This window comes from Dermacentor andersoni, chromosome 8, assembly GCF_023375885.2.
Source record: "Dermacentor andersoni chromosome 8, qqDerAnde1_hic_scaffold, whole genome shotgun sequence".
NCBI classification, from domain to species: Eukaryota; Metazoa; Arthropoda; class Arachnida; order Ixodida; family Ixodidae; genus Dermacentor; species Dermacentor andersoni.
In genome coordinates this window covers 112,413,348-112,427,210 of record NC_092821.1, presented here as the reverse complement: position 1 = coordinate 112,427,210, position 13,863 = coordinate 112,413,348, and the positions used below count along the sequence as shown (strand labels likewise).

Genomic DNA, 13,863 nt, shown 5'->3' with positions numbered 1-13,863 from the left:
AGCTTAATAGTTTTGATCGATTATCTACCTGTGTGTTAACGAACACTATAGTTAGTCTTATGCCTTTTTATGTTACCATGAATACCGTATCCGGCTTGCGACACTGTTTATTGTATGCTTACTTGCTACTGCGTTACACTCATTACTTCGAGTCAATTTAACCTGATCATGTTAGCTTGCTGTTGTGACATTTACTGTATGTTCCCTGCCACGTACCCTACTACTTGCCGATTCTAGTCGGTCGGCGTGCAATTCGTCACGGCTTTGTCAAGTCTGCGGCCAATGCTGCAGTCGGGATCTCTGATTTATGCCTTCGTTCTCTTTTCTTTTTTGTTCTCGTGTTGTGAAATGTATTTATATTTCATAGTTGTCCACGTTCTGCTTGCTTAAAAGATAACTCGTCATTTGGTTTGAAAAGACCATCTCTGACAGCGATTACTAGAGTAATACACTAAGTATGGTTCATGGTTCCGATGCCGATGTAAATTGCAGTAAACATTGGGGTAGCGATTGCACGCGGTTGACGATACGCGTCCCAAAGGCACGCACGAACCGAGTTCCCTTGGTGAACGTATCAATCACTCGCAAAGCTGGCGATTAGCAGCGCTGGCAGCGCGGAACACGCGTGCTTGTCCGCTAAGTGAAAGTTACTGTCATTACTGTCACATTCTTAATCAGTTCAACAGCAGCGCCTCGGAAAATTAGCGGATAACGTGATTCTGCAACACTAGGTGCCACAGTGGGCGCGTGGCGACGACAGCGCACATCGTCAGCACCAGCCGTCTCTGCTAGTCCTCGCGTGTTCAATCCAGTAGCGAGTCGCTGATCACGTGACTTCGAACACGCGGGTGCAGGGACCAATCGTGCGCGCTCACCCTCGTATACCGCGCATGCGCCGTCGCTTCCAGCCGGAAAAGCATGGCGGCACGGACACCACAAACGCCCCCTCCAGTGTCCGCAAGATTGTCGTCGCAATAAAAGACGGCTCGACAAGAATTACGGCGCGAATCCACAGCGCGATATTCTTGCGCTTTCCGTACCTTTGTTTTTGGTTGTCTTTTTTTCCTCTGTGACACGCAGCGCAAGACAATTTATAAAGATGCGTCGACTACTCCTGTTAACTGCATTTCTGAACGCGGTTTCTTTGTGTTGCCCACGTGGCGTATGTCCGTAAAAGCGGCTGCACGCTTGTATGAGTTTACTTTTAAAAGTACTTGGAACGAGCAAAGCGTTTTTATGAGAGTACACCACCAATTCTCCCTAAGTAAATATATGTATATGTATTTCAGCCTGGGTGAACTCAGGCTTTTCACTGCCCTACGTTTGACGCCCACGCAGTACCCCGCCTTCATCAAGTGGAACATATTTCAAGTAAACTTGTTTGGAGCGGCGAGACCTGCTCTCGTTACACTCTTCGTGTACTCCCATAGCGTGAGCACCGGGTTTGCTTTAAGTCGAAGACAAACGTGTGCAACCGGAAAGGCCCGGCATGTAAATGACAGAAAGAGAAAAAAAGAAAGAAACAGATACGACAACGTTAAAAATAAAAGTTTGCAGCTCCGATTTCAGAATTAGGTAGAGCTGATGGCGCACTTCATTTAATGGACGGAAAAATAAAACGCCCTATGCAAGGACAGGTTGTGTATTTCTTCAGTAAATGTAGTATAATGCACTTTTCTTGAGTTTAAGGTATGCAGTATTGAGACTAACGCGCATCCCAATACGAAGGCTCGCCAACGTCGACCTCTAGGTGCTCTATCGTTTGCTTCCGACAAAAGTTGTGTTACTGTCCCCATTATTTATTAATGCAATGTATTCTTGGACTTCGTGGCGGCACCGCCACGAAGTCCACGCCTGGCGCATATCCCTGTATTCTGACATTTTCTAACTGCATATGACGCGGATTCGATTCTACCCAGCAACGGATAAATTTTCGTGGATTTATGAAATTACTTTTGCTCATTTTTACTCGATGGAAGGAAACGTTACTGCGCTGCCTGCGACAACGAGTTCCTTTTACGAACGCCTACTCATTGCTAATTGGAATATCACACCGTTCCAATGGCAATACCATGTGATGTAAGAGAAGCTGTAAAACATCTCCTGTCTGAATATCCAGCATAGGAAGAGAAGAGGGTTGACCTTCAGACAGCTTTAGAGCTCCTAAATGACAGGCATTTTACAGAACACAAAAATACTGCTAAAATGGCCCTGTCGTTCCTGCGACGTGATTTCTCCAGATATTTCTCGAAACGAGCAACACTGATGGAAAATACGGATTACCGTTTGTGTCATTCCACGTAAGCTGTCGGGGTGTAAATTGTGTGTTTTATGGGACTTTCTGTATCAGATGCCTTCCCGGCATTTATGTGGACTGACAATATGTTCGAGTGTATCTTACGTGATCTCTCGTGGATTGTCTTTGGTGCATTTGCGTGACTTCAAGCTTGAATCTTCTGTCCTTTTTATCATTACTTCTTGTTCCGCGTCGCCTTTTTCCAGCCTTATTATCATTATGCATCCACTGTGCGTGCAAAGTAGTAACAGGTACAGCAAAGACGCTTACATCTCTAAAATGCCGTGCAAAAGAATAATCGGGAGCCCTGCAACCGATTATCAGGGCGTCCGCCATGATGTTGGGCTAGTTTGATTTATTCCTGAAATGTGGTTCTGACGCAAGAAAATTAGGCTGGAAGAATAAGGGAGAAAAAGAGTGCCAATCTTCAAAGTCACTTCTTCTATCCGCTTAGCTCTCCTAGCGCCTAGAGTCCCTCATAGCCCACTGTGCTGTTTCGAGACGCTAAGGCTTGCCATTACTTTTAATGTCGTAATAAGATGGCAACTAATTTATTTTGTTTAAGTTGGTAGTCATACTGTGGCTAACTAATACAATTGTAGGATGATTTTAATCCTCGTAATAGGATTGTAGTTCTGACCTGTAAAATCCAATAATTTTCTCGCCTTTCTGCTTTTCATTTGGTGAACTTTTTTTTTTGCCACGGTTATTATATAACTCTTGTTTTGATTCTACGTAGGTTCGGCAAAGGCATATTTGGCAAAATATTCCGTTTACCGTATATATCCTAATATAGGTAGATCACAAATAAAGGTTGAACTCGATGATAAATTAAAAATAAATAGATGTAATTTGAATACTGGTCTACCCGCATCTTTTCAAAAGAAGAACCCGAGACATTTTGAACACGTCACACCGTTATTTACCGTAAACTTGGCTGCTAGATCTTGCTAGTGGATGTCACAAGCTGCATCATCGTCGGAACTACCAGAGAAGTCGTCCTGGTCGGATATGCTTCGCCGGCGGCATCGCACCGCCTCAACCCGCCCCCCCCCCCCCCCCCCCCAACCTTCGACTGACCTTGGGATGTAAAAGCTCGGTAAGCTTTGTACTTTTGCTAGCTGCATTCACGCGTATGGGTTAAAATTATATGGTCGCGAATGTAGGTGAACAGCTCAATTTGGGGAACATATTCAAGAAAAGAAAAGGATTATCGACCTGCATTCGAATTAATACGGTATTTAGGGGAACTTAATGTGGACCGATACAAACACTGCATGGCACTTTCCCCCACTACAATTTGTGTTTATGATAAGATAAAGTTAGACTTTCTCCTGCATCGCTGATACTCGTGAGGTACTCTGACCCACTGAGTATCGATCGCCCAACGTTTCTACAATATGCAGAAGCGCTCTGTGACGAAAAGCACCCATGTAATTTATTTTTATTCCCAAACCACTCAGCTGCAAGAATAATATTCATAATTATTTTTTGCCACACTCGAAGCACGCGGAGGGAGCAGACGACGAAATCAATCTACGGAGATGCAACGCCTTCAGAGTGGAAGTGTAAAGTGCTATCGGATGAGTACAGAGCATTACGTTTTGAGCTTCATGAAATAACCGACGCCACGCTTTTCAGCGTTGAGCGCACGGAACTCTGATGACCGGGCTCTTCGCCAGAGCTTTTATCGTGCATTTCCCGCCTCGTTTTACTTTTATTTCCTGGCGCGCTCGGAGCTAATGAACCGCGAGCATTTAGTGGGCAAGTAGTGTCGGAGGTTGATCGAGTTGGGTGCGTTGAAGGTCGGGTGCGCTACCTGTGCATACAACGGAATGGTAGTGCAGCGATGGTGGTCGTGATCGTAATATTATATGTGTTCAAGAGGGGCCGGTTACTTCAGGGTTCCCTTATGTTAAGACACGTGATCGGGGAAATGGTAGTGCTCAGCATACGTTGCCCTCAATCCTGTTATGGCGTTTGTTGGACTTAAAGAAAAAAAAGGTTAAAATCGACCGACTGCGTGGAGATACTTTTATCTCACCCACTGATACTTACAAATGTTCAGAAATCGAAAATAAAAAGAAATTGAAGCGTCAGGTTTACGACTGTGGTAACTTAGGGATTGATAGGTTGAATAACCATATGACCTGCGGCCTATTGGGGAAACTCAAAAGGAGGGAGGGGATTTAACGCGCATGGTTAGAGAGCCTCCTCAGGACTGCCTTCTCTGTGGCATGTGAAATACGCGAGTTCAAAGCCTCTATGACCCGGTTGCCAGAGCTGGCATCCAGGCATCGTAGTTCGGAGGTGGTTGGTCCATGGACATCGAGGGTCTCGTGAGCGTCACACTCCCACAACAGGCGAGCGGAGCTGGGCCAAACCTGACAGCCTTGGCATTTGTGCCTGAAAGCGACCACAGGTGGCTCATCAACACCTGGTGCACCGTCGACTACACCAGGTCTCTGTGGGCGCTTCGGGTAGTAGCTGAGTCACCGTTGTAGGACACGAGGCGTTAGGGCGAATCCGTACCTCAGTCGATGTAGGAGAATCGTATTATCGCAATTGTGCAGGCTTTACGTACTCGGATATTTATAGGGGGAGAAATTGATGCTCTCTGATACACTCTGAAATGTACCACGAATTAGTCAATAAGAACTTTTCGAAATGCTCCCGTAAAATGGAACACTTTCTCCTAAGGCGTATGTATTAGGAATTGTGTCTTCAGATTCTCTTAGAGTTGGAGTTTACAGAACAGTTATAGTATGCGTTTTGGTGCAGAGCTACATATGTGTAAAGAACGTTCACGATGCCGTTTTTTTATACTGATTTTCGGCAATTTCTGTACATACGATGAAGAACTAAATTAAATTGCTGTTTTATATAGTCCATGAAATTAAACTTTTTCTCTTGAATAGGAGTTCTGTCAAATCGGTTAAGCCGTTCTTTATGAAGAACGCGTGTCTGCGTTTCTCAAGTACGTGATTATAAAGAAATTGGAGTTGGCGCCGAAGTACGCGGCTTTCTCTAAGGAGGTGGAGTCGTCTGTAGGTGGAGCCGCTCTTATTTTATAGATTCACACAAAAACATTGTCAATATAGGGATCAAGCATAAGTTTTAAGAGGAAGCTTTAGCTCGGGTGCTCCTATCTAAATACATGTAAAAGGAGAATTCGTTTTTCTCGGCAACCACTGCACCAAATTTGACGGGGTTTGCTGCATTTAAAAGAAAAGCTTAAAATCTAGTGACTGTTGGTTTCGAATTTTCGATTTAGGTCGTCAAATTTTTATAAAAATTTCGCAAAAATTGCAAATTTTCAGAAAACGAAACTATCAAGTTTACAACTCCGTAACTCAGCAAGAAAAAATGATATAGCAATTCTGTGAATTGTACCTGATAGCACATCTAAAGCGGACAACATTGATATGTTACACATGAACCTCAAAAAATGGAGTAATGTGTAATTACAACTTTTGCAGAACCTTCGTAAACAACGTAACAAATTCACGTAAGATGTAAACTGACATATCAAATTTGTCCGCTTTGAATGGTTTAATGGATGCCGCTTACAGGATCGCGATATCTGTTTTTGATGCAGAGCTATTAGTTTGTAAACATCGTGCTTCTATTTTTTTCAAACTTCTGAATTTTTGAAAATCTTTTTAACAAAATTCAAGCCCTAAATCAAAATTCCGCTTCCGACAGTCACTAGAATTTAAATTTTTCTCTCAAATGCAAGAAATTTCATTATAATCGGTCCAGGGGTTATTCCAGAAAAACGTTGTTGCGTTTTTACATGTATTTGAATAGGCCGCGTCGGAGTTGGGCCCGAGCTAAAGCTTCCTCTTAAATGGTGCAGTGGCATATATACCTACATTTAGGAGTCCTGCACATGTTGTGGCACATACACATCCTGGTGAACCGGAGAAGAAAAATGGGCGAATACCCAGTGCTACATACTGAATCGCTAAATCGAAAGAAATTATGTAAATTAGAGGATCCATTAAATTGCTATTTCATTAAGCATGATTCCTGTGAGCCGGCATTGTACGTTAAGACCTTTTTAAGGTATATTTTATTCATTATGCGGAACAGATGCTCGCTTACTGGCAATTGTTCGTCAGTCAGCGTGCAGCGTGTATGTAAGCCTGTTTGGCCGTACACTTGAATTCGGCACAGCTAGGTATACTTTGGTTTGGTGGTACACTTGAATTCGGCACAGCTAGGTATACTTTGGTTTGATGGTACACTTGCTGTTTGGTGGTACACTTGAATTCGGCACAGCTAGGTATACTTTGGTTTGGTGGTACACTTGAATTCGGCACAGCTAGGTATACTTTGGTTTGGTGGTACACTTGAATTCGGCACAGCTAGGTATACTTTGGTTTGGTGGTACACTTGCTGTTTGGCCGTACACTTGAATTCGGCACAGCTAGGTATACCTTGGTTTGGTGGTACACTTGAATTCGGCACAGCTAGGTATACTTTGGTTTGGCCGTACACTTGAATTCGGCACAGCTAGGTATACTTTGGTTTGGTGGTACACTTGAATTCGGCACAGCTAGGTATACTTTGGTTTGGTGGTACACTTGAATTCGGCACAGCTAGGTATACTTTGGTTTGGTGGTACACTTGCTGTTTGGTGGTACACTTGAATTCGGCACAGCTAGGTATACTTTGGTTTGGTGGCACACTTGCTGTTTGGTGGTACACTTGACTTCGGCACAGCTAGGTATACTTTGGTTTGGCCGTACACTTGAATTCGGCACAGCTAGGTATACTTTGGTTTGGCCGTACACTTGAATTCGGCACAGCTAGGTATACTTTGGTTTGGTAGTACACTTGAATTCGGCACAGCTAGGTATACTTTGGTTTGGTGGTACACTTGCTGTTTGGTGGTACACTTGAATTCGGCACAGCTAGGTATACTTTGGTTTGGTGGCACACTTGCTGTTTGGTGGTACACTTGACTTCGGCACAGCTAGGTATACTTTGGTTTGGTGGTACACTTGCTGTTTGGTGGTACACTTGAATTCGGCACAGCTAGGTATACTTTGGTTTGGTGGTACACTTGCTGTTTGGTGGTACACTTGAATTCGGCACAGCTAGGTAGGTGTCCACGACTCTGCGAAGCTATCGAGAGATAGCCTTTGCAGGAGGCTCCTCGGCTTTCACGTAATTATGTGTTTGTGAAAAAAAAGTGTGAATTGAAAATAAAATCGAGTTTAAGTATATTGTATCATCTATATTCACAAATACATCCGCCGAGCTAATGAGTGACGCAGCAGCAGCAGCTGCAGCCGCACAAAACCTGAGAAGGCAGGGAAAGAAAGGTACGTTTTAAAAGGTACCCCGTCGGTCTGTCGGCGCGATGCATTAACAAATTACGTTCCTTGATTCGATCAAGTGAAAGAATGAACAAAGATACGCTTTCTTATGTCACCAACAACGACTCCTACGCACCCGCTCTGCGCGAATCTCGCGGTGTATAACCTTCCCTTTTCGCAGGTCGCACGTCGGAGAGCGCGGTGACAACTGAAGAAAAAAGAAAGAAATGAACAGAGAACAAACGACTGGACACCGATGGATCGATGCGCACGGAGCGGTCAGCACGACATCAGCCCTGAGCGAGCAACAGGTAAGAAAACTACCGGTCGCGATGACCGCCAAGCGGTGCGGCATCGAGCGTATCGATGACTCGGCGCAGAGACGATGCACGCGGTGATTCAGCATTAGTGCTTCCGAAAAAAATATATAAAAAATACCAGATCGATCGCGAACGCCCTGATCCTGTGGTTGTGCACGGGAGAGATTCGCAGTACGTGGATCGTTGTGATATTCGTTACTGTGGCTTCAGACGTGCCTGTGGCGCTATTTATTACTCTTTATTCCGCGTTAGTTGTATGAAAACACAGTGTTTAACAACCCAAGAAGCAGAGTGACGAACCAAAAGTTTATTATTTTTTTTTTCGTCACAGTTCTTGCACTTCGGTTCACCGAAAACGATGCAGTTTCGGTTCCAGTCTGCAGGGAAAAAATGGGGTTCAAACCGGTTCTAACTAGTTCAAGTTCATTTGCGTAACCGAAGAAAAATAAACGAAAACTGCGCACATTTTTTTTTTTTTTTAAGAAACTCGACGCTACTGATAAAATGCACTGAAAGATGACGCCTGCTTGTTCTGCAGGGCGCACATAGCTACCAAGAATTACGCAGACTCAACAACACTCCTCAATTGTATGTCAAGGGAAGCTTTATTGATTAAAGAGAGAAAGAGGGCAATAGAGAGAGGAGTAGAAAAGCCCTCCAGCGTGCTACTCGGCTCAGGAGGAAAGGGAGGAGGAAACGATAACAAGGCGATTGAGGAGTGAAGATGAGTCCAAGCAGTAGGATGCAATCAGTTACTGTTCGAAGGGCCCGTTCACAGCCCTGAATCTAGCCCTGTGTTAACTTTAATCAAAGATGGCGTTGACGATTCCCCTCATTAGACATGCCAGATCGATGGCCCAGCAATACTCTTTTTTATCCTAACGATCTGCTGTTAATTGGCGCTGACGAAGAGATCAATGCCTAAACTTCGCAGTCAAACTGTGGTCGAGCAACGAGTGCAAGTGTTTCACAGTGTCTCGGTTGCTTTGCGCGCATCACGAGCTGGCAAGTCGAGGCCACGCATGCAACTGCTGTCGAAATTGTTAACACATTTAGTCGGCCATCTGACGCATTACGCCGAAAACCGTGCTGACGGTGGCACTATACGTTTAAAACCGCGATAAGTTGGCGCGTATCTACGATTGAGGTAGCACGAGCCGCAAATGTAGGCAATGTATGGATGAAAAGCTCGAGGAATGGTGAGGCCACCTGAACCAAAAAAACGGTTACCTCTTGTTTTCCGTTTTTTCTCCGGAGTGAAAAAAGATCGTAACTTCCGGTTCAGTTACGATTCGAACAAAATTACGGTTTATTGCTGTTGTCGGGTCACTTGCGATTCGATATCCCGACAGCTAGGCAATAGGTGTATGCTCGAATGCATATATCGCAATATATATCGCAATATCTTGTCCTAAATGATCAATTTGGAAAGTGAGAAATGCATTTTAAAGATCCCAGAAACACCGAGCTTAAGCGAATTCATGTACGGCCGATCATTCCCACGTAGCGCCATCTAGCAGACCTACTTGAAAAGTTCCTTATGTTGCCATCTAGTGCCAGTGGCATGGACTCCCTATTGGACCACGTTTAGCCTGAACACGTAGCGCCATCTGGCCCAGGTGCAAGGGAGCCGACGCTTGTCTGAACCTCGCAGCTGGCGCTGTAGGGCGCTTACTTCAATGGATAGGCTTGCAAGCTTCCTCGGGGGGCTCCTCTCGCCGTAGAGCGACAAGAATGTTTCCCAGGATCCAGAAAAAGAGTGCATGCGTATGGTCGATGCAAACATACCGAAATCTACGATGAAAACAGTGCATTCACATCAACTGAGGCTGCCGTTCTGCAGGCCACATAAAGGAAGCATCACTTGCCCCGAATAACATATTGCAACAAAAAATAATAAATGTTCACATTCGTCCAGAAAAGAGGTGCCCGTGAGGGCTGCAACAACATCACCTGAAACATATTTTTTAGCACTCGATGATAGCACTACTGACTTCGTTTCAAACTACGTAAACGTAAAAAAATACAGCTAGCTTGGCGAGTCGGTATGTCTGCATTTATACTTATGGCGCGAACGAAACAACACGGTCGCTAAGGAAAGACGTAACACGAGTCTTACGTCTATGTCCCTGTTGGTTCGCTTGCGCCGTAATAAACTTGCACCTTTTAATAAAGCGCAAATATTTCCATTTTAATCAGCGACCAGTCATCTTTAATGTAAATAACTACCTAGGCCACTTGTATATGTTAGTGTCGTTTTGCTGCCTCTGGAAGGCAGCGTCAATATTTTAAAATTTTGTAAAGGCAATAAACACTTAATCTCAGGTCCAAGCTTCATGTCATGCGTGCTATAGTATGACACTTGGCGCTATCATCGTGTCGTTGATTCGTTGCAGTTTTATTGTTATCGACGCAAACTTTAGGTCTCGCGTCACATGAAACTTTCGATTATATTGTATGTGTATCTGTGTCAGCCTATGGGCAACTCTTTAGTACAGAGCGAAGTTCATCCGTGAAAGTGCGAAAACATGCACCTTCATCAACATTGCCGTGCATTGTATTGATTGAAGTACTGCTCACCGCATTTTGTGCACTCGGAATCTGCTACATATTTCTCAGGGAAATGCGACTGGCATCTCGACAGTCGAAGTGCACAAGGTCGTAATGACGTCAAACTTTTTTTCCTATCTTGCGGTATTTCTTTGTATGCAGAAGACAAAATAAAAGGAAGACAAGTGTAAACGAGATAAATAATTCACAGGAAGACGGTAGCAAAGCTACAAACAATTGCCGAAGCAGGAAGCCTCTGCCTCGAGCGACCGTTTTGTCAAGGAGACGTGTCTCTGGCAGAACAAATTTCTATGGGAGCTTTCGCAGAGCTGACTTTCCCCATGAGGGGTGACAATACTCGCGCTGGTTCGAGCCCACTTATGGACACGAAGTTAGCGCAAAGACACAACCACGATGAAAGAGATACATCTATATATGTGTGTGCGTTTGTGTGTGCGTGTGTGGCCAGAACTAATTGCATTTAAAGCATATGTTGGCAATACGATAAGCTGTCAAGCTTAAGATGCTCCTTCCATGGTGCTTTAACAAACACAAAATATGTGCCGAGTTATTCGCACCCGCTTGAAAGAATATGCGGCCGCCCTTGTTCAAGTATACGAAGCACGACTTGCTTAATTATTAACTTTATTTACTCAAATCAGATTTTGCTTCCATGACGAAGATTTACAGAAGGACAGAGAATGGAAACGATCACCAGCAGTAAAATGAGACATGTCGCAATCGATGTTTTGGCAATGTTCGGATAAGACATTCCGTGTTCCACCGCTAGTGAGTAACTCAGCGATATTTCAAGCTAGGAAACATCGTTCCGAATAGCGAACTTGCCGTATATCTTCGTAGAAACGTTCTCTGAAGCCTGAGCCATTTCTTGTGCCGATCACTGTTGATCCCTTGTACTACTACTAAAGATTTACTGGTAATCTCTCACCTTTCTTAACCAACGCGATAAGCAATGAGTACAGCAGAGTGCAGTGATCCTCCTCGCAACCGATTCAGTGAGACAGCAGCATCCTCCGACCATGAAAACCGCCATCCCATTTTCACTTGCCTATTATTTCCTAAAGTAATTTTGTTCACCCACACAACGATGAACCTTTCAATAGCTCAGCAGGTATAGAGGGCGTTGTTAGAGATGTGGTCATTTGTTAGCCTGTGCGTGTCTCAATTTATTCTAATTAGCATTTACGCTACACTACTAACGTTGTTTGTATGTAATAAACAAAAAAAAAAAGAACCCGTAGCTCAGTAATCAAGGCGCTCGACTCCCAAATGCACATAGTTTCACTGGCCTACTTCAAGATCCTGGTGGAGGCGGTTGCAGAGAATTTTTCTTTTTCGTTTACGCTCCGGCCCTGGCGACGATGGGGAGGACAAGACGGCCTAACCGGGACAAAAAGCATCGCTTGGAGTCCTCGATGTCGGCAGCGGTCGTTGACAGCGACGCAGAATGGGCGTACGGGTGGCACGCACACAGACTGACAAAGCAATCCCAATTTAGAGCACTTTACTACTGGCGCAACAATATATGCGCTTGCCGAATTATTATTGGTAGAAGTGCGGCACCAAGACTGTACCCACTGAGGTAAAACATACGTTTAGATGACGACAGGTTCTTGCCGTAGAACAGGCGGGGGGGAGTGCGAGTTGGTGAATAGGACAATGAGCTCTTTCTTTTTGTTGCAAGCAAGAAGACTCCCGTTTTGGAAGGCAGTAGGATAAATATAGCTACCCGAGTAGTAGTTCAGCGCCGTTTTCTTTTTCCTTTTTCCGAGCGTCATTGAGAGCGTGCGAACGCGAACAAAGTGCGAGTGGAACGGAAATGATGCATCAGTGCATTGTCTCGGCCAGACAGCACGCGCTTGCGGCCGTGTGAGCAAAGCCAGAAGTATTTTTATATGTTTTTTTTGTTATTGTGCTATGCAGCGCAATAGGCCGGACGTTCAATCCGCTTTTCGAGTTACCCGCTTTTCTCTCGCACGGTCGCGCAAAACGTCTGGAGCGGGCATCATTCTGTCATATTGTTACAGCACTTGAACGAACGTATTGATGCATAGAGTGCAATGCCAGCGCTACAGCCCCTGGTCGAATCAAATACACGTCAACTCTTACGTCATCAACTGGGCGAGCAGCTGTTCCGGACTGAAAAAAAAAGCAATAAAAAAACGAATCCAGTGTGCCTCCTGAATTCTTTGTACGGGGGTGCTAAGGACCGACCAAGACGCAATTTTCAGAAAGTGAGCGTTGTACGGAAACTGGGAAAGCCATGGAGAGCCTGGGGATGCAAATAAAAGAGAATCAGTAAAATCGTTGCGTGAATACATTCGTCACGCTTTGTTCGAGAAACGGCAGCATCTGACGTACAAAATTTACTCAGTGTGCAATATAGAAACCAGTAACCGTGCAATTTTAAGCCAAGAGCGCTAACAACTACGCCGCTGCTTCTCGTTATAGTTTCCTGTTGTTATTGAGGGTAGTAAAAATGCCCCCACCATGATCCCTATCGCGTGGTTAGCGTTTAACGTGTGTGCGTGGGTTCTGGGTATGTGCAGCTCTTCTTTGATGTAAAGCGGGGATCAGTGGGTATGGGCTCCTCTTCAGTGACAAAACAAAATTATTAAACATTTCTCTGGTGCGGACCGGAATCGAACCCGCGTCATATATGCGCAGATAATCTTGTCTGAATCCACACATGCGCCATGCGCGTACTTTATTTATTTATTTATTTTACCCTCAGGGCAAAGCATTACAGAGGGGAGTGGGTAATACATAATAACACTGAAAATACAAGCAACATCAGAGAACAATTACCAAGACATAGAAAAGTTAGAATAAGTGATCAACACAATACATCATTAAATAGAAGCGGTAACAACAGTCCGAAACAATACAGGGTCAGGAATTGTGGCAATTGAGGATGGAAGGTGGTTCCAGTCATATGACGTGCGAGGAATAAAAGAATCCGAGAATGTTTTAGTTTTGCATGTAGAAATGCCTACCTTATGTATGTGATCTGTGCGGCGTGAAACATGTGAAGGGCGAAGAAGTAACTCGTAGCCAATAGACTCATGATGAAATATTTTGTGAAAAAGGCACAGGCGTGCAATTTTGCCTCGTGATGCAAGTTAAGTTAGGCCCAGGGTAGCCTTCATAGTGCTTACGCTTGATGTACGCCGAAAGTCAGAGAGTCAGAGAGTCACTTCGCGTCGACTACGCCAGGTCTCGCATCGCGTTCACCCAGGGAGCGGAGATGCACATAGGTCCGGCATTATGTTGCGGCTATGCAGTGAAGCCACTCCTCGCGAGCGCAGGAGGAAAATGCCGGGCGTTGTTCTGTTTGCATTTTTGTCTG

General features: G+C 44.6%; 1 long non-coding RNA gene across 1 annotated transcript in view; it reads left to right on the top strand.

The window, feature by feature from the left end:
• Positions 1-13,863, top strand: part of LOC126529216 (uncharacterized) — a 530,839-nt gene that overhangs the window by 216,281 nt on the left and 300,695 nt on the right. The window contains exon 4 of the long non-coding RNA XR_011896100.1: positions 7,805-7,934. This is a non-coding gene — a long non-coding RNA (uncharacterized lncRNA). The remainder of the gene's footprint in view (positions 1-7,804; positions 7,935-13,863) is intronic.